Here is a 27,790-nt window from a genome sequence, read left to right as displayed (position 1 = left end):
TCCTAATGATGTGATCCCGTCATCAAGTGACAACACTTGCCTATGGCCAGGAAACCTTGACCATCTTTGATCAACGAGCTAGTCAACTAGAGGCTTACTAGGGACAGTTTTTGTCTATGTATCCACACAAGTATTGTGTTTCCAATCAATACAGTTATAGCATGGATAATAAACGGTTATCATGAACTAAGAAATATAATAATAACTAATTTATTATTGCCTCTAGCGCATATTTCCAATAGTCAATCCCTTCAAGATTGACTGCAAAGTGAGATCTGAAGGCGAAAAGTGCAACGAAGTAAAAGTGTAAGGCTGAAAATATGATGTGAAGTAGACCCGAGGGCCATAGAGTTCACTAGAGGCTTCTCTCAAAATAGCAAATATTACGGTGGGTGAACAAATTACTGTCGAGCAATTGATAGAACCGCGCAAAGTCATGACGATATATAAGGCAATGATCATACATATAGGCATCACGTCTGAGACAAGTAGACCATTACTTTCTGCATCTACTACTATTACTCCACACATCGACCGCTATCCAGCATGCATCTAGTGTATTGAGTTCATGATGAATAGAGTAACGCCTTAAGCAACATAACATGATGTAGAGGGATAAACTCAAACCAATGATGAAAACCCCATCTTTTTACCCTTGATGGCAACAACACTATGTGTGCCTCGCTACCCCTTCTGTCACTGGGTTAGGTCACCGCACGGTATGAATCCAAAACCAAGCACTTCTCCCATTGCAAGAATTATAGATCAAGTTGGCCAAACGAAACCCCTTCTGTCATTGGGTGAGGTCACCGCACCGTATGAACCCAAAACCAAGCACTACTCCCATTGCAAGAATCATAGATCAAGTTGGCCAAACAAAACCCACAACTCGAAGAGAATTACAAGGATATGAAATCATGCATATAAGAGATCAGAAGAAACTCAAATAAGATTCATAGACAATCTGATCATAAATCCACAATTCATCGGATCTCGACAAACACACCGCAAAAGAAGATTACGTCGGATAGATCTCCATGAAGATCATGAAGAACTTTGCATTGAAGATCCAAGAGAGAGAAGAAGCCATCTAGCTACTAGCTATGGACCCGTAGGTCTATGGTGAACTACTCACACATCATCGGAGAGGTCATGGTGTTGATGAAGAAGCCCTACGTATCCGAATCCCCCCTCCGGCAGGGCACCAGAACGTGCCCCAGATGGGATCTTGCGGAGACAGAAGCTTGCGGCGGCGGAAAAGTATTTTCGTGGCTCTCCTGATTTTTTCTGCGATTTTAGGGAATATATAGGCAAAAGACCTAGGGCAGAGGAGGCCCAGGGAGCCCACAAGCCTGGGAGGCGCCCCCGTGGCCACGGCTAGGGGGCTTGTGGGGTCCCTGGTGACCCTCTGCCTTGGTTCTCAAGTCTCCCGATCGTCTTCTGTTTCGGAAAAAATATTTTTGAAAGTTTCATTCCATTTGGACTCCGTTTAAAATCCTCCTCTGAAAAGGGTCAAAAACACGGAAAAAACAGGAACTGGCACTTGGCACTGAGTTAATAAGTTAGTCCCAAAAAAGATATAAAAGGCATACAAAACATCCAAAGTTTGACAAGATAATAGCATGAAACCATCAAAAATTATAGATATGTTGAAGACGTATCAGGCGCCACCATAGGGCCTTGGGCTCACTCCCGGGTGGGTGGGCCCCTCCCGGTAAACACCAGGAACCCATTCGTCACTCCCGGTACACTGCCGGTAATGCCCGAAACTTTCCCGTGACCAAATGAAACCATCCTATATATCAATCTTTGTTTCCGGACCATTCCGGAAACCCTCGTGACGTCCGTGATCTCATACGGGACTCTGAACAACATTTGGTAAACACATATATAACTCAACTATACTAAAACATCGTCGAACCTTAAGTGTTAAGACACCGCGGGTTCGAGAACTATGTAGACATGACCAGAGGCACTCTTCGGTCAATATACAATAGCGGGACCTGGATGCCCATATTGGATCCTACATATTCTTCGAAGATCTTATCGGTTGAACCTCAGTGTCAAGGATTCATATAATCCCGTATGTCATTCCTTTTGTCTTTTGGTATGTTACTTGCCCGAGATCTTATCGTCGGTATCCGCATACCTATTTCAATCTCGTTACCGGCAAGTCTCTTTACTCGTTCCGTATTACAAGATCCCGTGACTTACAGTTAGTCACATTGCTTGCAAGGCTTGTGTGTGATGTTGTATTACCGAGTGGGCCTCGAGATACCTCTCCGTCACACGAAGTGACAAATCCCAGTCTTGATCCATACTAACTCAACGGACACCTTCGGAGATACCTGTAGAACACATTTATAGTCATTCAGTTACGTTGTGACGTTTTATGCACACAAGGTATTCCTCCGGTGCCAGTGAGTTATATGATCTCATGGTCATAGGAATAAATACTTGACACGCAGAAAACAATAGCAATAAAATGACACGATCAATATGCTACGTTCATAGTTTGGGTCTAGTTCATCACATGATTCTCCTAATGATGTGATCCAGTTATCAAGCAACAACACTTGTTCATAGTCAGAAAACCTTGACTATCCTTGATCAACTGGCTAGCCAACTAGAGGTTTGCTAGGGACATTGTTTTGTCTATGTATCCACGCATGTATCTATGTTTTCATTCAATACAATTATAGCATGGATAATAAACGATTATCTTTAAACAGGAAATATAATAATAACTATTTATCATTGCCTCTAGGGCATATTTCCAACACTGAATTGCTTGGTGGATGGATTTAGAGGAGGGAAGACGCCAGGCTGCCTTGCCACTAGTGCCATATCGGACGGCTGATTAGTCAGATGATTTTCAAAAAAAATCAATTTATAGCAGCGTCTAATAATTAACGTGAGGGCATCAGTTAATGCGTGTATGTACATACCATGTAGCCCTATAACTATTAAATAATAAAGAGACTATCGTTTTCGTCCGAAAACCCACCTCCGCCGTTTTTGCAAAAAAAAACCTCCTACTTTATGATAATTAACCCGCAGTCCATGGTGAGGGGAGAAAAACGGTTCGATTTATTCTTTCGTCATCCTTGTGTGCATGTTCGGCTGCAGATCCAGCGGTGTCGCTTCCGATCCGCTCGGGAGATGACGTAGGACGACGGCGGCGGGGCTCCTCGAGGCGGGGAATGGCAGGACGGGGAGGCGGAGCTGAGCCTGCCGCCGGGGTTCCGGTTCCACCCGACGGACGAGGAGCTGGTGGGGGACTACCTCTGTAAGCGCGCGGCCGGACGCACCCTGCCGACGCACGTCATTGCCGAGGTCGACATGTACCGGCACGACCCGTGGGAGCTGCCGGAGCGGGCGCTCTCCGGGGCGCAGGAGTAGTACTTCTTCACGCCGCGGGACCGCAAGTACCCCAACGGCTCCCGCCCCAGCAGGGCCGCCGGGGGCGGCTACTGGAAGGCCACCGGCGCCGATAGGCCCGTCGCGCGAACCGGCAGGACCGTCGGGGTCAAGAAGTCGCTCGTCTTCTACCACGGCAGGCCGGGGGCTGCGGTCAAGACCGACAGGATCATGCACGAGTACCGCCTCGCCGGCGCTGAGGGGCGCACCGGAAGGAAGAGGGACGGCGCCTCGCTCAGGCTCGACGACTGGGTGCTCTGCCGCCTCTACAATAAGAAGAACTAGTGGGAGAAGATGCAGCGGCAGCGGCAGGAGACGGCGGTCAAGGCTGCGGCATCACAGTCGGCCTCGGGGGGCGAGATGCGGACGCCGGAGTTCGATGTAGACAACGATGCATTCCCGGAGCTGGACTCGCTGCCGACGGCGCTCCAGGGAATGGGGACGACAAACGCGGCGATGTTGCCGAAGGAGGAGGTGCAGGAGTTAGAGCTGGACACCGACGAGTGGCTCATGGGGATCAGCCTCGACGACCTGCAGGGCCCCGGCTCCCTGATGCTGCCATGGGACGACTCTTACGCCGCCTCGTTCCTGTCGTCGGTGGCCGCGATGAAGATGGAGCAGAACATCAGCCCGTTCTTGTTCTGAGGTATCAATTCTATGTTCTCTGTTCTCTCACAGTAGAGTTGTTGTGTGCGGCCTAATTAACTGTAGATACTTCACATTTGTTCAGAATTTACAAAATGCATTTGTTCATGTTCACGACATTTGTGGGGCTTGCAAAGTGCTCAGTCTATGCCCAAGATATGTCAATCTGCAGTTTAACTATAAATGATCAAAAAATCATATCTTTTAAACCGTAATTTTAATTTTAATTTATTATATATAAAATTTGATTAAAAATGTGTAAATCTGAATAGGATGTTATATTATCTATTTAACATTTTTTAAATTCTATTTATTGGTGTAATTTTAATCAAAAGTGATGTGTACAGTGTAAATATGATGTTATTTTACCTATTTAACATTTTTAGATTTTATTTATAGTGTAATTTTAATCAATAGTGCACAATCCGTCTTTTATCCGTACCGAGCTTATTCATGTTGCAAATGAACACCTCATCAAAATCTGGTTGAAAAGAAAAGAAACCATCAGTAACCACACATGCATGGCTCGACAAAACATCGCATGGAAAAAGGAAGTTGATGCCCATCTTATGCCGAGAGAGAGAACATAGATGTGATGCCATGTTCAAATAAAGAACATGAATTTATTGAGTTCTTGAGTCATTATTATTATTGAGGTAGGTCGTGTTGTATTGTTTCCTTCCGTTGCAACGCACGGGTTTTTTCCTAGTAACTATAATGTTCCCATCTCAATAAATTTCAAATAGTGGAGTGTAATTTTGGAAAGCTAACGCAACTTAGGTAGGGGCCCTTCTTTTCAGTGATGTTGGTCAGAGAACTATCTCGGCTTTCCATGCTTGCGACCACATCACCTTAGTTATGGTACCTCCGTGAATGTTAGGCTTGGGAGGCAACTGGGAACTAAGGCACAGTGTCATTGTCTCATCGGGTGTTTAACTGCTGCTCCAGTGAAGACCCCTCTGTAGAACCAATATAAGAACATCAACAGGAGCCGGATAAGCACTAGATCCATTGCGAGAGGCAAGTTTATGTGTCCGGGCACCTTGGTGCCCTTTTTTTGAAAAAAATTGAAAATTATATTTAAAAGTTTCAAAAAAATAAAAATAAATCTGTGGAAACTTGTATGTATTCATTACAAATCAGTGAAATTTTGTTTTGAAAAAATGTAATTTGTAAGCTGTACAAAAATAACAAAATTTTGGTCCAACAAAAAAAAAAGGAGCTCATTATAAATCCATATTTGTCTTTTTTTTGTATGTCACGTGTGAAAGTAAAATTATTTGAAATTTTACAGATACATAACATACATGTTTGTGTGTGTCTACAAAAAATTTCAGATTTTTTAAATTGTAGAAAATGATTTTTGAAAACGGACACCATGGTGCCCGTGCATCATTTGCAATTTTCGCATTGGTTGGTCACTATACTCTTGTACTGGTCGTGAACACTCCACTTGAATTAGGCTTTCGAGTTATAATGTAGTTGCCAACACCACAAACCTTCAGACATGAACTAATTCTTTCAGATGACAAGGTTAGCAGTACAAATTGTTAGTAAGTGGCAAATATCTTGCAATTTGCACATATTTAGCGAACTTCATATTTACTTCATCCAACATAGAATAATTCATTTGAGCTCTTTTTATCAGTCCATTATATAATAGATTAATTACTTCCAACTTTCTTGTTTGCCACCTGTTCCACACTAGGTTTTTTTAGACAAAAAGGTCGAGATGAGCCTGGCTTTGAATTAGCGAAGCCATTAACCAGTCAAGATTATAGCCAAGAACAACACCTTGCTAAAACAGAAAAATAAACTATGCGACCTGCCTTAGGTTCTCTTTGGCCGAGGAAGACCGCATGCACCTGCTTTTCTCCTGCTCCCCTGATGCGGCCAATGTTTGGCCTTAAAATGGCTTCATGCCCTTAAGCTCACCCTTCGTGGGCATATGATTGAGACATTGTTGGCTAGTCTGTTGGGAAACGTCCCATGGGGAACAAAATATTTTCTACGCACACCAAGATCAATCTATGGAGACTAACATCTATGAGAAGGGGAGTGCATCTACATACCCTTGTAGATCGTTAAACGGAAGTGTATATAACGTGGTTGATGAGGTCGAACGTCTTCGCGATCCAAATCGCAATCCGTCCCGCGATCCCACCACGATCCATCCCGATCTAGTGCCGAACGGACGGCACCTCCGCGTTCAGCACACGTACAGCTCAATGACGTTCTCCGCCTCCTTGATCCAGCAAGCGAGGACGGAGAGGTTGATGAGTTCTCCGACAGCGCGACGGCATGACGGTGGTGGTGGTGGTGTTGTCCCGGCAGGGCTACGCCTAGCGCTACCAAAACTGCGAAGGGAGGAGAAAACGATCTAGGGAGAGAGATGGGTGCCAAGGGTTTCGTGTGTCCTCTTGGGGCGCCCCTCCCCTCTATATATATGTGGAGGGGCATAGGGAGCAGTCCCTCCAAGCCCTAGGGCGAAGCCAAGGGGGGAGGAGGTGGAATCCTAGTCCTCTTCCTTCCCTTCCATACAAAGATGGACTTTCCTCCTTTTCCAACTCCATGGGCCTTGAGGGACTTGTGCGCTTGGCCCAATAAGGCCACAATGTCTCCCCTCATCCCATGCAAACCCTTGGGACATGTTAGAACCCTTGTTCCTCTTTCGGAACCCTCCGGAAGTTTTTGTAACCTTGTAGAAACTTCCCGGTACAATACCGGAAAAACCCGAAACTTTTCTGATAGCCAAAATATGACTTCCCATACATAAATCTTTACCTCCGGGCCATTTCGTAGATCCTCGTGACGTCTGGGATCTCATCCAGGACTCCGAACAACCTTCGGTCACCAACATACATAACTCAACTATATCAAAATGTCACATAACCTTAAGTGTGCAGACCCTGCGGGTTCGAGAACTATGGAGACATGACCTGAGACACACTCCGGCCAATAACCAATAGCGGGACCTGGATGCCCATGTTGGATCCTACATATTCTACGAAGATCTTTATCGTTCGAGCCACGATGTCAAGGATTCAATCAATCCCGCATATTGTTCCCTTTGTCCATCGGATGTTACTTGCGCGGGATTCGATCATCTGTATCTCCATACCTAGTTCAATCTCGTTACCAGTAAGTATATTTACTCTTTCCGTAATACAAGATCCCGTGAGTAACTCCTTAGTCACGTTGCTTGCAAGCTCGTTGTGATTTTGTATTACTGAGTGTGCCCTAGAGACACCTCTCCGTCATACGGAATGACAAATCCTAGTATCGATTCATGCCAACCCAACAGACACCTTTGGAGATACCTATAGAGCACATTTATAGTCACCCAGTTACGTTATGACTTTTGACACACACAAGGCACTCCTCCGATGCCCATAAGTTGCATGATCTCATGGTCATCGAAACAGATGCTTGCCATGCAAAAACAGTAGCAATAAACTGAGACGATCACATGCTACGTTCATAGTTTGGGTCTTGTCCATCACATCATCCTCTTAATGATGTGATCCCTTTATCAAATGATAACTCATGTCTATGGTCAGGAAACCTTAACCATCTTTGATCAACGAGCTAGTCATTTAGAGGCTCACTAGGGACATTGTGTTGTCTATGTACCCACATATGTATTTGAGTTTCCAATCAATACAATTATAGCATCTATAATAAAAAACTATCATGAACAAGGAAATATAATAATAATTAATTTATTATTGCCTCTAGGGCATATTTCCAACAGTCTCCCAGTTGCACTAGAGTCAATAGTCTAGTTCACATCACTATGTGATTCACACCCAATAAGTTCTAGGGGTTATCACGTTTTTCTTGTGAGAGAGGTTTTAGTCAACGAGTCTGAACCTTTCAAATCTCTGTGTGCTTTACTAATCTCCATGTCATACTGTAGATGTTGCTACCACTCTCCACTTGGAACTATTCTAAATGACTGCTCCACTATACGAATCTGGTTTGCTACTCAAAGACATCCGGATTGGTGTCAAATCTTGCATCAATGTAACCCTTTACGCCGAACTCTTTATCACCTCCATAATCGAGAAATATTTCCTTAGTCCTCAAGTTACTAGGAATAATTTTGACGGTTGTCGAGTAATCCATTCATGGATCACTCTTGTACCCCTTGACGGATTCATGGCAAGGCACACATTAGGTCCGATAGACAACATAGCATACTATAGAGCCTAGTCTATAGCATAGGGGATGACCATCGTCCTTTCTCTTTCTTCCGCCGTGGTCAATCTTTGAGTCTTTACTCAAATTCACACCTTACAATACAGTCCAGAACTCCTTCTTTGATCGATATATTTTGAACTCCCTCGAAATCTTGTCACGGTATGTGTTCATCGAAAGTTTTTTATCAAGCATTTTGATCTATCTCAATAGATATTGATGCTTAGTGTTCAAGTAGCTTAATCCAGGTTTTCCTTTGAAAAACTCCTTTCAAACAATCCTATGTGCTTTACAGAAATCTACATTATTTACGATCAACAATATGACAACCACATATACATATCAGAAATTCTATAGTGCTCCAACTCACTTTCTTGGAAATACAGGTTTCTCATAAATAATGTATAAACGAAAAAGCTTTGATCATCTCATCAAAGCATATATTCCAACTCCGAGATGCTTGCTCCAGTCCATAGAAGGATCGTTGGAGCTTGCATACTTGTTAGCATCCTTAGGATCGACAAAACCTTTTGGTTGTATCCCATAAAACCTTTCCTCAAGGAAACCGTCGAGGAAACAATGTTTTGACATCCATCTACAAGATTTCATAATTAATAATTTTAGCAGTTTCTAATCTAATTCCAACAGAATTTAGCATCGCTACACGTGAGAAAGTCTCATCATAGTCAACTCCTTGAACTTGTCAGAATCCTCTTTGCGACAAGCCGAGCTTTTCTAAATGGTGACATTTACCATCATCGTCTGTCTTCCTTTTAAAGATCCATCTGTACTTAATAGCCTTACGACCATCAAGTAGTTCTTTCAAAGTCCACACTTTGTTTTCGTACATGGATCCTATCTCGGATTTCATGGCCTCCACCATTTATTGAAATCCAGGCCACCATCTCTTCTCCATATCTCATATGTTCATTTTTGTCCAGCAACATGAACTCCAAGACAGAATTACCATACCACTCAAGAGCAGTATGTGTCCTTGTTGGCCTACGAGGTTTGGTAGTGAATTGATTTGAAGCTTTCATGATCACCATCATTAGCTTCCACTTCAACTGGTGTAGGCGCCACACGAACAATTTCATGCGCCCTTCTACTCTCTGGTTGAAGTGACAGTTCAAAAAACTCATCGAGTTTCACCATCCACCCACTCATTTCTTTCGAGGGAAACTCTTTCTCGAGAAAGGACCCGTTTTTCATCAAAAAACACTTTGCTTTTGGATCAGAGATAGGAGGTATACTCAACTGATTCCTTTGGGTATACTAGGAAGATGCAATTATCCGCTATGGGTTCGAGCTTATTAGGCTAAAGCTTTTTGACATAAGCATCGCAACCCCAAACTTTAAGAAACGACAGCTTAGGTTTCTCAAAACCATAGTTCATATGGTGTCATCTCAACGGAATTAAATGGTGCCCTATATAAGGTGAATGTTGTTATCTCTAATGCATTACCCCAAAACGATAGTGGTAATTCGATAAGAGACATCATAGTATGCACCATATCTAATAGGACGCTGCTACGATGTTCAGACACACCATTACACTATGGTGTTCCAGGTGGCATGAATTGTGAAACAATTTCCACATTGTCTTAAATGTATACCAAAATTGCAACTCAGATATTCACCTCTACGATCACATCGTAGATATTTCATCCTCTTGTCATGACGATCTTCAACTTCACTCTGAAATTGCTTGAACTTTTCAATAATTCAGACTCGTGATTCGTCAAGTAAATACACCTGTATCTACTCAAATCATCTCTGAAGTAAGAACATAACAATATCCACTACGTGCCTCATCACTCATTGGACTGCATATATCAAAATATATTATTTCCAATAAGTCACTTGCTCATTCCATCTTATTGAAAATGAGGCCTTCAGTCATCTTGCCCATGTGGCATGATTTGCATGTCTCAAGTGATTCAAAATCAAGTGAGTCCAAAAAGATCCATCTGCATGCAGCTTCTTCATGTGTTTAGACCAATGGGCATGGTTCGCATGTCTCAAACGATTCAAAAACGAGTAAGTCCAAAGAGCCATCACCATGGAGCTTCTTCATGTGTTTTATACCAATATGACTTCAGCGGCAGTGCCACAAGTAAGTTGTAATATCATTACTACTTTGTATCTTTTGGCATCAATGTTGTGAACATGTGTATCACTACGATCGAGATTCAATAAACCATTCATAGTTAGGTGCATGGCCATTGAAGGTATTATTCAAGTAAACAGAGTAACCATTATTCTCGTTAAATGAATAATTGTATTGCAATAAACACAATCCAATCATGTTCATGTTCAACACAAACACCAAACAACATTTAGATTTAACACTAATCCCGAAGGTAGAGGGGCGTGCGATAGTGATCTTATCAACCTTGGAAACACTTCCAACACACATCGTCACCTCACCTTTAGCTAGTCTCTGTCTATTACATAGCTTTTATTTCAAGTTATTAACGTTTAGCAACTGAACCAGTATCTAATACCCTGGTGTTACTTGGAGTACTAGTAAAGTACACATCAATAACACGTATATCTAATATAGTTCTGTTGACGTTGCCAGCCTTCTTATCTACCAAGTGTCTATGGCAGTTCCGCCTCAGTGATCATTCCCCTCATCATAGAAGCACATAGTCTTGGGTTTGGGTTCAACCTTGGGTTTCTTCTTTGGAGTGACAACTGATTTGCCATTCTCGAAGTTTCCCTTCTTGCCCTTGCCCTTCTTGAAACTAGTGGTTTTACTAACCATCAACACTTGATGCTCCTTCTTGATTTCTACCTTCACGGTGTCATATAGCGTGAATAGCTCGGGGATCATCTTCTCCATCCCTGGTATGATATAGTTCATCAAGAAGCTCAATAGCTTAGTGGCAGTGAATTTAGAGAACTATGTCAATCACTATCTTATCTGGAAGATCAACTCCCACTTGATTCAAGTAATTGTAGAACCCAAACAATCTGAGCACATACTTTACTTTGTGGACAAAGAATCTTGTCGGAGGACTTACACCTCTCAACATGGGCACGGGCCTGAAATCATAATGTCGGCTCTTAGAACATCTCATATGTTCCGTGATGTTCAAAATGTTTTGGAGCCTCAATTCTAAGTCGTAAAGCAAGATGCACTGAACTATCATGTAGTCATCAAAACGTGTATGTCAGATGTTCGCAACATATAGAGATGATGCTTGGGGTAGTTCACCAAGCAGTGCATTAAGGACATAAGCCTTCTGCGCAGCAATGAGGACAATCCTCAGTCTACGAACGTAGTCCGCATAATTGCTACTATCATCTTTCAACTTAATTTTCTCTAGGAAAATATCAAAACAAACAGCGAAGCTATAGCGCAAGCTAATCATCTACAACATAATTCGCAAAGACATTTTGACTATGTTCATGATAATGAGTTCAATTAGTCATATTACTTAAGAACTCCCACTCAAATTGACATCCCTCTGGTCATTCGAATAGTATATGATCCAAATTCACCAACCCAAGTCCGATCATAACGTGAGATGAGCTGGTTTCAATGGTGAACATCTTCATGTTGATCATATCAACTATATGACTCATGTTCGAACTTTCAGACTCTTGTGTTCTGAGGCCATGTGTGTACATGACAGGCTCGTCAAATTTAACTCGAGTGTTCCGCGTGTGCAAAACTATCTTGCATCTGTTGTATGTGAACGTAGAGTCTATCACACCCGATCATCACGTGGTGTCTCGAAACGATGAACTGTCGCAACGGTGCACACTTAATGCTACCGTCGTCCTAAGAAAAACAAGGTGCATAAAAGTATTTACATCACATGCAAATCATAAGTGACATGATATGGTCATGAACTTGTGCTTTTGATCTCCATCTTCAAACACCGGCATGATCTCCATCGTCACCGGCGCCACACCATGATCTCCATCATCATGATCTATATCATTGTGCTGCCATCGAGGTTGTCGTGCCAACCATGTTGTACTACTATTGCTACCGTTTAGCTATAAAGTAAAGTATTACCTAGCACTTAATGAGTGCCATGAAGGTCATACAATAATTAGAGACAACCCTATGGCACCTGTCGGTTGTCGTAGCATCGACATGCAAGTCGATATTAACTATTAGAACATGATCATTTCATACATCAAATATATGTCATCATGTCTTTTTCCATATAATATCACAACATACCCTGCAAAAACAAGTTAGACGTCCTCTAATTTGTTGTTGCATGTTTTACATGGCTGCTATGGGTATCTAGTAAGAACGTTTCTTACCTACGCAAAAACCACAACGGTGATGTGCAAGTTTCTATTTAACCTTCTACAAGGACCGCCTCTGTCAAATCCGATTCAACTAAAGAAGGAGAGACAGACACCCGCCAGCCATCTTTATGCAATAAGTTGCATGTCAGTCGATGGAACCGGTCTCTTGTACGTGGACGAGTCAAGTTGGTCCGAGCTGCTTCATCCTACAGTACCACTGAACCATGAAAATACTAAGGAGGGAAGCAATCTAAATATCAACGCTCACAAACTCCTTTGTGTTCTACTCGTGATGTCATCTACGCATAGACCTAGCTCATGATGCCATTGTTAGGGAACGTCGCATGAGAAACAAAAAAATTCCTACACACACCAAGACCAATCTATGGAAACTAACATCTACGAGACGTGGAGTGCATCTAAACCGCAATCCGTCCTGTGATCCCACCACGACCCGTCCCGATCTAGTGCCGAACGGACAACACCTCTGCGTTCCGCATATGTTCAACTCGACGACGTTCTCCGCCTCCTTGATCCAACAAGCGAGGACGTAGAGGTTGATGAGTTTTCCGGTAGCGCGACGGCGTGACGGTGATGGTGGTGTTGATATCCCAGCAGGGCTACGCCTAGCGCTACCGAAACCAGGAACGAAGGACAAAACGATCTAGGGAGAGAGAGGGGCGCCAAGGGCTTGGTGTGTCCTCTTGGGGCGCCCCCTCCCTCTATATATAGGTGGAGGGGCGTGGGGTACAGCCCCTCCAAGCCCTAGGGTGCAGCCAAGGGGGGAGGAGGTGGAATCCTAGTCCCCTTCCTTCCCTTCCATACAAAGGTGGACTTTCCACCTTTCCCAACTGCATGGGCCTTGAGGGACTTATGCGCTTGGCCCAATAAGGCCACGATGTCTCCCCTCAGCCCATGCAAACCCTTGGGACGTGGTAGAACCCTTGGTGGACTTCCAGAATCCTCCCGAAGTTTCTATAACCTTCTAGAAGCTTCCCGGCATAATATCGAAAAAACCCGAAATTTTTTCCGGTAGCCAAAATATGACTTCCCATATATAAATATTTACCTCCGGACCATTTCGGAGCTCCTCGATCGTGACGTCTGGGATCTCATCTGGGACGCCGAACAACCTTCGGTCACCAACGTGCATAATTTAACTATACCGAAATGTCACCGAACCTTAACTGTGCAGACTCTGCGGGTTCGAGAACTATGCAGACATGATCTGAGACACTCTCCAGCTAATAACCAATAGCGGGACCTGGATGCCCATATTGGCTCCTATATATTCTACAAGTATCTTTATCGATTGAACCACGATGTCAAGGATTCAATCAATCTCGTATAATGTTCCCTTTGTCCATCGGTATGTGATAGCGAGTTGATGGATATACTTCTCGCCCCTCGTTGGTTACCTAAAGTGGAAGGTGGAGATGTAGTCAGCAACAGATTTCCCTTACACAGGGACTGTAAGGTTTATCGAACGAGGAGGACTCCGAGGATCAACAAGTAGGTGTCCGCTGCTCTGGCGCTAGCAGAAGAGGTGGACCTGCACACACAACAAATAACTTTGCTCCCAACGAGTTCAGAGAGGTTGTCAATCTCTTCGGCCTTGTAGTTTGCAAAGGATCAAAACACAAGCGGGAATAGTGATAGTGATTGCAACGGAAAAGTAAATAAAAGCAGCAAATGATGGAGGTGAAAACAATAGTGGTAATATGGACCAGAGTCCCATGATGTTCACTAGTGATGTCTCTCTCCCAAAAGACGATAAACAACTATGTTGGGTAAACAAACTACAGCTCGGAAATTGACAGAATTATAAACACATCGCAATGCTAATCATGCTACAAGAAAGTTATAGGCTCAAAAGTAATGGGCAGTACGCCAAGACAAGTAGACCGTTTATCCATCAGCATCTACTCTCTAATCATCCCCCTTGAGATATCTATCCAGAACATCTCGCTGGTATTAAGTTGCGAGCCCCACCCAAAGTGTAAACTCAAAGCAACGGACAACTGCATTAACGAACTTTGCGTAAGGTAAACAATCCTTGCAACCGTGGTCACAAGCACCGTTGTTTTCTCCCTGGTGGCAACAACACATCCCCTAGTCTCATAAAAAGCAACAGAGAACATGCTGTTGGAATTATGCCCTAGAGACAATAATAAATATAATTATTATTATAATTCCTGTATCAAGATAATCGTTTATTATCCATGCTATAATTGTATTGAATGAAGACTCATTTACATGTGTGGATACATAGACAAAACACTGTCCCTAGCAAGCCTCTAGTTGGCTAGCCAGTTGATCAACGATAGTCAGTGTCTTCTAATTATGAACAAGGTGTTGTTGCTTGATAACTGGATCACGTCATTAGGAGAATCACGTGATGGACTAGACCCAAACTAATAGACGTAGCATGTTGATCATGTCATTTTATTGCTACTGTTTTCTGCGTGTCAAGTATTTATTCCTATGACCATGAGATCATATAACTTACTAACACCGGAGGAATACTTTGTGTGTATCAAACGTCACAACGTAACTGGGTGACTATAAAGATGCTCTACAGGTATCTCCGAAGGTGTTCGTTAAGTTAGTATGGATCGAGACTGGGATTTTTCACTCCGTGTGACGGAGAGGTATCTCGGGGCCCACTCGGTAATACAACATCACACATAAGCCTTGCAAGCAATGTGACTTAATGTAAGTTGCGGGATCTTGTATTACGGAACGAGTAAAGAGACTTGCCGGTAAACGAGATTGAAATAGGTATACGGATACTGACGATCGAATCTCGGGCAAGTAACATACCGAAGGACAAAGGGAATGACATACAGGATTATATGAATCCTTGACACTGAGGTTCAAACGATAAGATCGTAGAATATGTAGGATCCAATATGGGCATCCAGGTCCCGCTATTGGATATTGACCGAGGAGTCTCTCGGGTCATGTCTACATAGTTCTCGAACCCGTAGGGTCTGCACACTTAAGGTTCGACGTTGTTTTATGCGTATTTGAGTTATATGGTTGGTTACCGAATGTTGTTCGGAGTCCTGGATGAGATCACGGACGTCACGAGGGTTTCCAGAATGGTCCGGGAAACGAAGATTGATATATAGGATGACCTCATTTGATTACCGGAAGGTTTTCGGAATTACCGGGAATGTACCGGGAATGACGAATGCGTTCCGGGAGTTCACCGGGGGGGGCAACCCACCCCGGGGAAGCCCATAGGCCTTGGGAGTGGTGCACCAGCCCTTAGTGGGCTGGTGGGACAGCCCAAGAGAGGCCTATGCGCATTGGGAAGAAAATCAAAGAGGAAAGGAAAAAAGAAGGAGGTGGGAAAGGGAAGAAGGACTCCACCTTCCAAACCAAGTAGAATTTGGTTTGGGAGGGGGAGACCTTCCCCCTTGGCTCGGACGACCCCCTTGGGAGTCCTTGGACCCCAAGGCAAGTCTCCCCCCTCCTCCTCCTATATATAGTGGGGTTTTAGGGCTGATTTGAGACAACTTTGCCACGGCAGCCCGACCACATATCTCCACGGTTTCACCTCTAGATCGCGTTTCTGCGGAGCTCGGGCGGAGCCCTGCTGAGACGAGATCATCACCAACCTCCGGAGCGCCGTCACGCTGCCGGAGAACTCTTCTACCTCTCCGCCTCTCTTGCTGGATCAAGAAGGCCGAGATCATCGTCGAGCTGTACGTGTGCTGAACGCGGAGGTGCCGTCCGTTCGGCACTAGATCGTGGGACTGATCGCGGGACGGTTCGCAGGGCGGATCGAGGGATGTGAAGACGTTCCACTACATCAACCGCGTTCACTAACGCTTCTGCTGTACGGTCTACAAGGGTACGTAGATCACACATCCCCTCTCGTAGATGGACATCACCATGATAGGTCTTCGTGCGCGTAGGAAAATTTTTGTTTCCCATGCGACGTTCCCCAACAGTGGCATCATGAGCTAGGTTCATGCGTAGATGTCTTCTCGAGTAGAACACAAAAGTTTTTGTGGGCGGTGATGTGCGTTTTGCTGCCCTCCTTAGTCTTTTCTTGATTTCGCGGTATTGTTGGATCGAAGCGGCTCGGACCGACATTACTCGTACGCTTACGAGAGACTGGTTTCATCGCTACGAGTAACTCCGTTGCTCAAAGATGACTGGCGGGTGTCAGTTTCTCCAACTTTAGTTGAATCGGAATTGACCGAGGAAGTCCTTGGATGAGGTTAAATAGCAACTCATATATCTCCGTTGTGGTGTTTGCGTAAGTAAGATGCGATCCTACTAGATACCCATGGTCACCACGTAAACACATGCAACAACAAAATTAGAGGACGTCTAACTTGTTTTTGCAGGGTATGCTTGTGATGTGATATGGCCAACGATGTGATGTAATATATTGGATGTATGAGATGATCGTGTTGTAATAGATAATATCGACTTGCACGTCGATGGTACGGCAACCGGCAGGAGCCATAGGGTTGTCTTTATACCTAACGTTTGTGCTTGCAGATGCGTTTACTATTTTGCTAGGATGTAGCTTTAGTAGTAATAGCATGAGTAGCACGACAACCCTGATGGCGACACGTTGATGGAGATCATGGTGTGGCGCCGGTGACAAGAAGATCGTGCCGGTGCTTTGGTGATGGAGATCAAGAGGCACGTGATGATGGCCATATCATGTCACTTATGAATTGCATGTGATGTTAATCCTTTTATGCACCTTATTTTGCTTAGAACGACGGTAGCATTATGAGGTGATCTCTCACTAAAATTTCAAGACGAAATTGTGTTCTCCCCGACTGTGCACCGTTGCTACAGTTCGTCGTTTTGAGACACCACGTGATGATCGGGTGTGATAGACTCAACGTTCACATACAACGGGTGCAAAACAGTTGCGCACGCGGAACACTCGGGTTAAGCTTGACGAGCCTAGCATGTGCAGACATGGCCTCGGAACACATGAGACCGAAAGGTCGATCATGAATCATATAGATGATATGATTATCATTGGGATGCTTACCACTGAAACTATACTCAACTCACGTGATGATCGGACTTGAGCTAGTGTAAGTGGATCATGAACCACTCAAATGACTAGAGAGATGTACTTTTTGAGTGGGAGTTTAGCGAATAATTTGATTAAGTTAAACTCTAATTATCTTGAACATAGTCTAAGTCCACTTTGAATATATTTGTGTTGTAGATCATGGCTCACGCGACAGTCATCCTGAATTTTAATACGTTCCTAGAGAAAGCTAAGTTGAAAGATGATGGAAGCAACTTTGTAGACTGGGCTCGTAATCTTAAGCTAATCTTACAAGATGGGAAGAAGGATTATGTCCTTAATGCTGCGCTAGGAGATGAACCACCCGCTACGGCTGATCAGGATGTTAAGAACGCTTGGTTAGCACGTAAGGAGGACTACTCAATAGTTCAAAGTGCAGTCTTGTATGGCTTAGAACCGGGACTTCAACGTCGCTTTGAGCGTCATGGAGCATTTGAGATGTTCCAGGAGTTGAAGTTTATCTTTCAGAAGAACGCCCGGATCGAGAGGTATGAGACCTCCGATAAATTCTATGCTTGCAAAATGGAGGAGAACTCGTCTGTCAGTGACCATGTGCTCAAAATGTCTGGGTACTCAAATCGTCTAGCTGAGCTGGGGATTGAACTCCCGCAAGAAGCTATCACTGACAGAATCCTTCAATCACTGCCGCCAAGCTATAAAGGTTTTGTGTTGAACTACAACATGCAAGGGATGAACAAGTCTCCCGGCGAGTTGTTTGCGATTCTAAAAGTCGCAGAGCCTGAACTCCGTAAAGAGCATCAAGTGTTGATGGTGAATAAGACCACTGGTTTCAAGAGAAACGGCAAAGGCAAGAAGGGTAAATCGAAGAAGAGTGGCAAGCCTGTTGCCAATCCGACGAAGAAACCCAAAGCTGGACCTAAGCCTGAAACAGAGTGTTACTATTGCAAGGGTATGGGTCACTCGAAGCGCAATTGCCCCAAGTATCTGGCTGATAAGAAGGCGTCCAAAGAAAAATCAGGTATATTTGATATACATGTTATTGATGTGTACTTAACCGGCTCTCGCAGTAGTGCCTGGGTATTCAATACCGGTTCTGTTGCTCATATTTGCAACTCGAAACAGGAACTGCGGAATAAACAAAGGCTGGTGAAAGATGAAGTGACGATGTGTGTGGGAAATGGTTCCAAGGTTGATGCAATCGCCGTCGGCATAGTCTCACTTCAGTTACCGTCAGGATTAGTTATGAACTTAAATCATTGTTATTTAGTGCCTGCGTTGAGCATGAACATTATATCTGGATCTTGTTTATTGCGAGACGGTTACTCGTTTAAGTCAGAGAATAATGGTTGTTCTATTTCTATGAGTAACATCTTTTATGGTCATGCACCCAATGTGAGAGGATTGTTCATATTGAATCTTGATAGTGATACACACGTACATAAAATTGAGACCAAAAGAGTTAGAGTTAACAATGATAGCGCCATATTTTTGTGGCACTCCCGCTTAGGTCATATTAGTGTAAAGCGCATGAAGAAACTCCATGCCGATGGACTTTTGGAGTCACTTGACTTTGATTCACTTGACACATGCGAACCATGCCTCATGGGCAAGATGACTAAAACTCCGTTCTCCGGAACAATGGAGCGTGCAAGTGACTTGTTGGAAATCATACATACCGATGTGTGTGGTCCGATGAGCGTAGAGGCATGCGGCGGATATCGTTATTTTCTCACCTCCACTGACGATTTGAGTAGATATGGTTATATCTACTTAATGAAGCACAAGTCTGAAACATTTGAAAAGTTCAAGCAATTTCAGAGTGAAGTTGAAAATCATCGTAACAAGAAGATCAAGTTCGTACGGTCTGATCGTGGGGGTGAATATCTGAGTTTCGAGTTTGGTGCTCACATAAGACAATGTGGAATTGTTTCACAGTTAACACCGCCTGGAACACCACAGCGTAATGGTGTGTCCGAACGTCGTAATCGTACTTTATTAGAGATGGTACGATCTATGATGTCTCTTACCGATTTGCCATTATCATTTTGGGGTTATGCATTAGAAACAGCTGCATTCACTTTAAATAGGGCACCATCAAAATCCATTGAGACGACACCATACGAACTGTGGTATGGCAAAAGGCCAAAGTTGTCGTTTCTTAAAGTTTGGGGATTTGATGCTTATGTCAAAAAGCTTCAGCCTGAAAAGCTGGAACCCAAAGCGGAAAAGTGCATCTTCATAGGTTACCCAAAAGAGACAGTTGGGTACACCTTCTATCTCAAATCCGAGGGCAAAGTGTTTGTTGCTAAAAACAGAGCTTTTCTCGAGAAGGAGTTTCTCTCGAGAGAATTGAGTGGGAGGAAGATAGAACTTGACGAGGTTGTCGAACCTCTCATCCCTCTGGATGGTGGCGCAGGGCAAGGGGAAACCTCTGTCGTTGCAACACCGGTTGAGGAAGAAGTTAATGATGACGATCATGAAACTCCAGTTCAAGTTTCTGTCGAACCACGCAGGTTGACGAGACCACGTGCTGCTCCAGAGTGGTACGGTATCCGTCTTATCAATCATGTTGTTAGACAACAATGTACCTGCAAATTATGAAGAAGCAATGGTGGGCCCAGATTCCAACAAATGGCTAGAAGCCGTAAAGTCTGAGATAGGATCCATGTATGAGAACAAAGTGTGGACTTTGGAGGTACTACCTGAGGGCCGCAAGGCTATTCAGAACAAATGGATCTTTAAGAGGAAGACGGACGCTGACGGCAATGTGACCGTTTATAAAGCTCGACTTGTGGCAAAGGGTATTTCACAACTTCAAGGAGTTGACTACGATGAGACATTCTCACCCGTAGCGATGCTTAAGTCCGTCAGAATCATGTCAGCAATAGCTGCATTTTTCGATTATGAAATCTGGCAGATGGATGTCAAAACGGCGTTCCTTAACGGTTTCCTTAAGGAAGAGTTGTATATGATGCAACCCGAAGGTTTTGTCGATCCTAAGAATGCTAACAAGGTGTGCAAGCTCCAGCGATCCATTTATGGACTGGTGCAAGCATCTCGGAGTTGGAACAAACGCTTTGATGAGGTGATCAAAGCATTTGGGTTTATACAAGTGGTTGGAGAATCTTGTATTTATAAGAAAGTGAGTGGGAGCTCCGTGGCGTTTCTAATATTATATGTGGATGACATATTTCTGATTGGAAACAACGTAGAGTTTTTGGAGAGCATAAAGGATTACTTGAATAAAAGTTTCTCTATGAAGGACCTAGGAGAAGCTGCTTACATTCTAGGCATTAAGATCTACACGGATAGATCAAAACGCCTGATAGGACTTTCACAAAGCACATACCTTGATAAAGTTTTGAAGAGGTTCAAAATGGAACAGTCCAAGAAAGGGTTCTTGCCAGTTTTACAAGGTACGAGATTGAGTAAGACTCAGTGCCCAGCAACTGATGAAGATAGAGAGCATATGCGCTCCGTCCCCTATGCTTCAGCCATAGGTTCTATCATGTATGCAATGTTGTGCACTAGACCGGATGTTAGCCTGGCCATAAGTATGGCAGGTAGGTTCCAGAGTAATCCAGGAGTGGATCACTAGACGGCGGTCAAGAATATCCTGAAGTACCTGAAAAGGACTAAGGAGATGTTTCTCGTGTATGGAGGTGACGAAGAGCTCACCGTAAAAGGTTACGTCGATGCAAGCTTTGACACATATCCGGATGACTCTAAGTCACAAACCGGATACGTATTTATTCTTAATGGGGGTGCCGTAAGCTGGTGCAGTTCCAAGCAGAGCGTCGTAGCATATTCTACATGTGAAGCGGAGTACATGGCTGCCTCGGAGGCAGCTAAGGAGGGTGTCTGGATGAAGCAATTCATGACGGATCTTGGAGTGGTGCCAAGCGCACTGAATCCAATAACCTTGTTATGTGACAACACGGGTGCCATTGCCCTAGCAAAGGAACCACGGTTTCACAAGAAGTCCAGACACATCAAACGATGCTTCAACCTCATCCGCGACTACGTCGAAGGGGAGGACGTAAATATATGCAAAGTGCACACGGATCTGAATGTAGCAGACCTGCTGACTAAACCTCTTCCACGGGTAAAGCATGATCAACACCAGAACTGTATGGGTGTTAGATTTATTACAATGTAAATCGCATGATGATGTGAGGGCTAGATTATTGACTCTAGTGCAAGTGGGAGACTGTTGGAATTATGCCCTAGAGGCAATAATAAATATAGTTATTATTATAATTCCTGTATCAAGATAATCGTTTATTATCCATGCTATAATTGTATTGAATGAAGACTCATTTACATGTGTGGATACATAGACAAAACACTGTCCCTAGCAAGCCTCTAGTTGGCTAGCCAGTTGATCAACGATAGTCAGTGTCTTCTGATTATGAACAAGGTGTTGTTGCTTGATAACTGGATCACGTCATTAGGAGAATCACGTGATGGACTAGACCCAAACTAATAGACGTAGCATGTTGATCATGTCATTTTATTGCTACTGTTTTCTGCGTGTCAAGTATTTATTCCTATGACCATGAGATCATATAACTTACTAACACCGGAGGAATACTTTGTGTGTATCAAACGTCGCAACGTAACTGGGTGACTATAAAGATGCTCTACAGGTATCTGCGAAGGTGTTCGTTAAGTTAGTATGGATCGAGACTGGGATTTTTCACTCCGTGTGACGGAGAGGTATCTCGGGGCCCACTCGGTAATACAACATCACACATAAGCCTTGCAAGCAATGTGACTTAATGTAAGTTGCGGGATCTTGTATTACGGAACGAGTAAAGAGACTTGCCGGTAAACGAGATTGAAATAGGTATACGGATACTGACGATCGAATCTCGGGCAAGTAACATACCGAAGGACAAAGGGAATGACATACAGGATTATATGAATCCTTGACACTGAGGTTCAAACGATAAGATCTTCGTAGAATATGTAGGATCCAATATGGGCATCCAGGTCCCGCTATTGGATATTGACCGAGGAGTCTCTCGGGTCATGTCTACATAGTTCTCGAACCCGTAGGGTCTGCACACTTAAGGTTCGACGTTGTTTTATGCGTATTTGAGTTATATGGTTGGTTACCGAATGTTGTTCGGAGTCCCGGATGAGATCACGGACGTCACGAGGGTTTCCGGAATGGTCCGGAAACGAAGATTGATATATAGGATGACCTCATTTGATTACCGGAAGGTTTTCGGAATTACCGGGAATGTACCGGGAATGACGAATGGGTTCCGGGAGTTCACCGGGGGGGCAACCCACCCCGGGGAAGCCCATAGGCCTTGGGAGTGGCGCACCGGCCCTTAGTGGGCTGGTGGGACATCCCAAGAGAGGCCTATGCGCATTGGGAAGAAAATCAAAGAGGAAAGGAAAAAAAAGAAGGAGGTGGGAAAGGGAAGAAGGACTCCACCTTCCAAACCAAGTAGAATTCGGTTTGGGAGGGGGAGACCTTCCCCCTTGGCTCGGCCGACCCCCTTGGGAGTCCTTGGACCCCAAGGCAAGTCTCCCCCCTCCTCCTCCTATATATAGTGGGGTTTTAGGGCTGATTTGAGACAACTTTGCCACGGCAGCCCGACCACATATCTCCACGGTTTCACCTCTAGATCGCGTTTCTGCGGAGCTCGGGCGGAGCCCTGCTGAGATGAGATCATCACCAACCTCCGGAGCGCCGTCACGCTGCCGGAGAACTCTTCTACCTCTCCGTCTCTCTTGCTGGATCAAGAAGGCCGAGATCATCGTCGAGCTGTACGTGTGCTGAACGCGGAGGTGTTGTCCGTTCGGCACTAGATCGTGGGACTGACCGCGGGACGGTTCGCGGGGCGGATCGAGGGACGTGAAGATGTTCCACTACATCAACCGCGTTCACTAACGCTTCTGCTGTACGGTCTACAAGGGTACGTAGATCACACATCCCCTCTCGTAGATGGACATCACCATGATAGGTCTTCGTGCGCGTAGGAAATTTTTTGTTTCCCATGCGACGTTCCCCAACACATGCATGAATTACTCAAGAACATAATATAAAAGGAGAACGAAATATATAACTCATCGCAATCTGAACATAATCTTATAATCCATCGGATCCCAGCAAACCAAGCATAACAACAATAGGTAAATTACATAGATGCCTTGATCATGTAGGGCAGCTCACAAGGGCTAAGCATTGAAGCACAAGGTTGGAGAGAAGACATCACATAGCTACTGGTCATGGACTCATGGTCCAAAGAGGACTACTCATGGCACGTCCGGGAAGTATCCATGGTGGTGGAGAAGCTCCCGGAGGTCAATCCTCCCTTCGATAGGGTGCCGGGAAGAGGTCTTATGGTGCTCCCGATCTCGGAAGCGGTACGGCGGCGGAACGGTGGATAAATTCGCGATTCTTGATCTTATTTCAGCGTTTCTCGTCGGAGGAGTAAATATAGGCCGAAGGAGGGCACCAGAGGAGGTGGGCCCCACCCAGGCAGCCTGGTGGTGCGGCCAGGTGGTGGCCCGCACAGGGTGGCCTCCTGGGCGAGCCCTGGCTCCTCTGTGGCCCACCTTGATGCCTCGTGAAGCTTCCGTCACACTAATTTTTATATATTTTTCTCGGAATTTTTGGGGCTCTGTAAATTGGGGAAAATGTCGGTGCAAAAAAAGATATCAGCAGACAGAAACTGGCACTGGGTGCACTGAGTTAGTAGGTTAGTCCAAATATGTGTAAAAATGTATAAAAGTGTAGCAAAACATATAACAATGTCACCCAAAAGAGTATGGAAAAAACAGAAATTATAGATACGTTCGGGACGTATCAGTATGTTACTTGCCCGAGATTCGATCGTCGGTATATCCATACCTAGTTTAATCTCGTTACCGACAAGTATATTTACTCGTTCCGTAATACAAGATCCTATGACTAACTCCTTAGTCACATTGCTTGAAAGCTCATTGTGATGTTGTATTGTCGAGTGGGCCCTAGAGACACCTCTCCGTCATACGGAGTGACAAATCCTAGTATCGATTCATGCCAACCCAACAGACACCTTCAGAGATACCTATCGAGCACCTTTATAGTCACCCAGTTACGTGCGACTTTCGATAGACACAAGGCACTCCTCTGGTGCCCGAAAGTTGCATGATCTCATGGTCATAGAAACAGATACTTGACATGCAGAAAACAGTAGCAATAAACTGACACGGTCACATGCTACATTCATAGTTTGGGTCTTGTCCATCACACCATTCTCCTAATGATGTAATCCAATTATCAAATGACAACTCATGTCTATGGTCAGGAAACCTTCACCATCTTTGATCAACGAGCTATTCATTTAGAGGCTCAATTGGGACAGTGTGTTATCTATGTACCGACATATGTATTTGAGTTTCCAATCAATACAATTATAGCATCGATAATAAACGATTATCATGAACAAGGAAATATAATAATAACTAATTTATTATTACCTCGAGGGCATATTTCCAAAATGGTTTGCCACCCTCCCTCACAATAATGTTAGTTGTGCTAATCGTCCCCTTGAAGGTATGGGACGCTCGTAATGCAAAAGTGTTTGAAAATGTCGAAACTCTTGCTTGTGAAGTCACCAAAAATATCTACGACGACTTAAACGTTAGGTCTCACCAATTGCGGTCGACCGAGCTCAAAACTAGTGCCATATTACAATGAGACTATCTTACCTCTCTAAGAGGGTGCTTTGTGAATCTCGTGTACTATGAAATATATGCTTGTTAAAAATCAACGAAATCCCTCCTCCTCCCTCCGCACTACTGCAGAAGTGCCTAGCTCCCAGGGAAGTAGTGGCGGCAAGGCTCCCAGGGACGCCCGCCACTGCTATAACCGCCTCACTGGTAGGGAGTCTACGGTGGCGTAACCATACTCGCGAGTAGTGAATGTTAAAGCAGTCGCATGCATGTTTTTTCGCCCGCCACTAAAAGTTTTGTCGTGCAAATTAACTTATGGTTGGAGAAGGGACATAGTGAACATGATAATTAAACAGAACATAACGACACAAATCTCACTGCAAGTGTAACATGCACCTAGCTTCATGTCATCATAAAAGGGGCATCCTTCCTTTATTGCCTAAGTTCACGCTATGGGATAGTTCTATAATTTAAAGGATGGACAAAAATATTAACATGACTTATGCTAAAAGATCGAACGTTGAGTGTTTGAAATCTTGAGGAACAAAAATTAATCAATGTTCATGATATTTTCTACATTCTTTTAAAGCTTTTTATTGTTGAAGCACTTCAATTAAATATGCATGTGAATATTAATACAGATAAGACATGAATAGAACAAAAGTGTATCAATTATGTAAATATATAAACATCAACCAATAGTAAAGACTACGAATAAACAGAAAAATTAGGCACGACTTATGCTAAAAAGTTAAACATCGAGTGTGTGGAATCTGGTGAAACGAAAATTAATCAATGTTCCGCCGAATTACAAAAAATGCACACCACATTTTTAGAAAATGTTTAACAATGTAAAAGAAAATGTTTGTCTGGAATAGAAATGGTAAGTGCCATACAGAAAATGCACTCTATATGACATTTAAAAAATGGTTACAATGTAAAAATAATGTTCTCGTAGTGTAACAAAAGGCTCAACGTCTAGTTGAGAAATGTATAACATGTATTCTGGAAAATGTTCAAGACGAGTATTCAGAAACATATGTCCATCATGTATTTTAAAAATGTTCAAGATGTACCAATAAAATACACATGTATACTAGAAATGCATAATATGTATTTAAAAATAGACATGTGTTGTAAAATGATAAAGAAAAATAGAAAAAGGAAAAGGAAATAGAAAAACAGAACAAAACTGGTGAAAATATGTAAAAGAAAAAGGAAAAAGATTACATTCTACTGGCTGATCGCGTGCGCCCGTCTGCCGGCTCCGTGGTCGTTCGATCATGTGTTGATCAGACAGTCGAAAGTGTCCCGCGTTCACCAAAGCCACTTTCACTTTTCCTGCAACTCACCTGTTGTTTCAGGACAGTTTCCTGCAACTCACCTGTTGTTTCAGGATAGTTTCATGCAACTCATCTATTGTTTTAGGACAGACAATCCTGGTCCTGGGTAACAGTAGGGTTCATCCGACCGATCTAAAAATGTCGTAATTTTTGCAACATGAGTCAGAAGATGTCGTAATTTTTTGCAACATGTTGTGATTTTTGCAACACGGGTTAGAACATGTCGTAATTTTTGTAATATGTTGTAATTTTTGCAACATGGATCAGAAAATGTCGTAATTTTTACAACATGTCGTAATTTTTGCAACATGGGTCAGTTGTTGTAATTTTTGCAAGATGGTCTCGGACATGGCCGAACACCAAGCCTCAAAATCCCGTGGCCTCCAAATTCCACTCCACCCCGACCGCCTGTAGCAATAACAAGAAGCTATCCCGTAGAAGAAATGGAGGGGCGACGAGATCTTTACAAGCCTAGACTCGCTCTGGTTCCACTCCAGCGTCCTCCACGGGCGGCTACGCTTCAAGCAGTACTCGAAGGAGCTGAAGTCACCCAGGAGGCACCACAAATGCGTCGACGGCGAGGTGACGCTGGGAGCGAGTAGAGCAGATCCGAGAAGCAGGGTGCTCGAGGAGCGCATCAAGGCATGGCAGGAGGAGCAGTGGTGGGGGGGGGGGAGACGGTCGTCGTTGCGGCGCCGACACGGTGTTCGCCAGTACTCGCTCCCGTCCAACGGGACCGTTGTTTCAGTAATTATTTCTGCAACGCGGCCTTTGTTTTAGAAATTATTTCTGCAACGCGGTCGTTGTTTCTGTAACTAGACCGTTGCTTCAGGAATTAATTGGTCGGGCGAGACGACCGAGCCGTGTGCGAGCAGGTAGATCGGACGGCTACGGGCACGTACATCGAACGGTCATTCGGATGACGGATGTTTAGTACGTATCCATCGATGGACGCCTAGCAACTCCCAACAAAAAAAACACCGGTGAAAAATACAGAGCAAAAAAACTCGAGCCAGAGGCGCTACGGTACTGGGTTGACCCAGAGACGGAGCTACGTCTTGCAGTGGGCGAGAAATAACCCCGACGAGCCGCTCTTGATCACTAATTTCCTTGGGCTTGCAAGGCCAGGCGCAACAGGTTGGGCCCTGCACACCACTATTTCGGCTTCTGCTCTGTAGAGAAAGAGGAG

At 44.1% G+C, this 27,790-nt stretch overlaps 1 pseudogene; it reads left to right on the top strand.

The window, feature by feature from the left end:
- LOC123405012 overlaps positions 1–4,065 on the top strand; it is a 180,718-nt pseudogene extending 176,653 nt beyond the window's left edge.
- The last annotated feature ends 23,725 nt before the right edge of the window (positions 4,066–27,790 follow it).

Source organism: Hordeum vulgare, chromosome 6H (assembly GCF_904849725.1).
Source record: "Hordeum vulgare subsp. vulgare chromosome 6H, MorexV3_pseudomolecules_assembly, whole genome shotgun sequence".
In the NCBI taxonomy this organism is placed as follows: domain Eukaryota; kingdom Viridiplantae; phylum Streptophyta; class Magnoliopsida; order Poales; family Poaceae; genus Hordeum; species Hordeum vulgare.
This window is presented reverse-complemented; position numbering and strand designations above follow the sequence as displayed.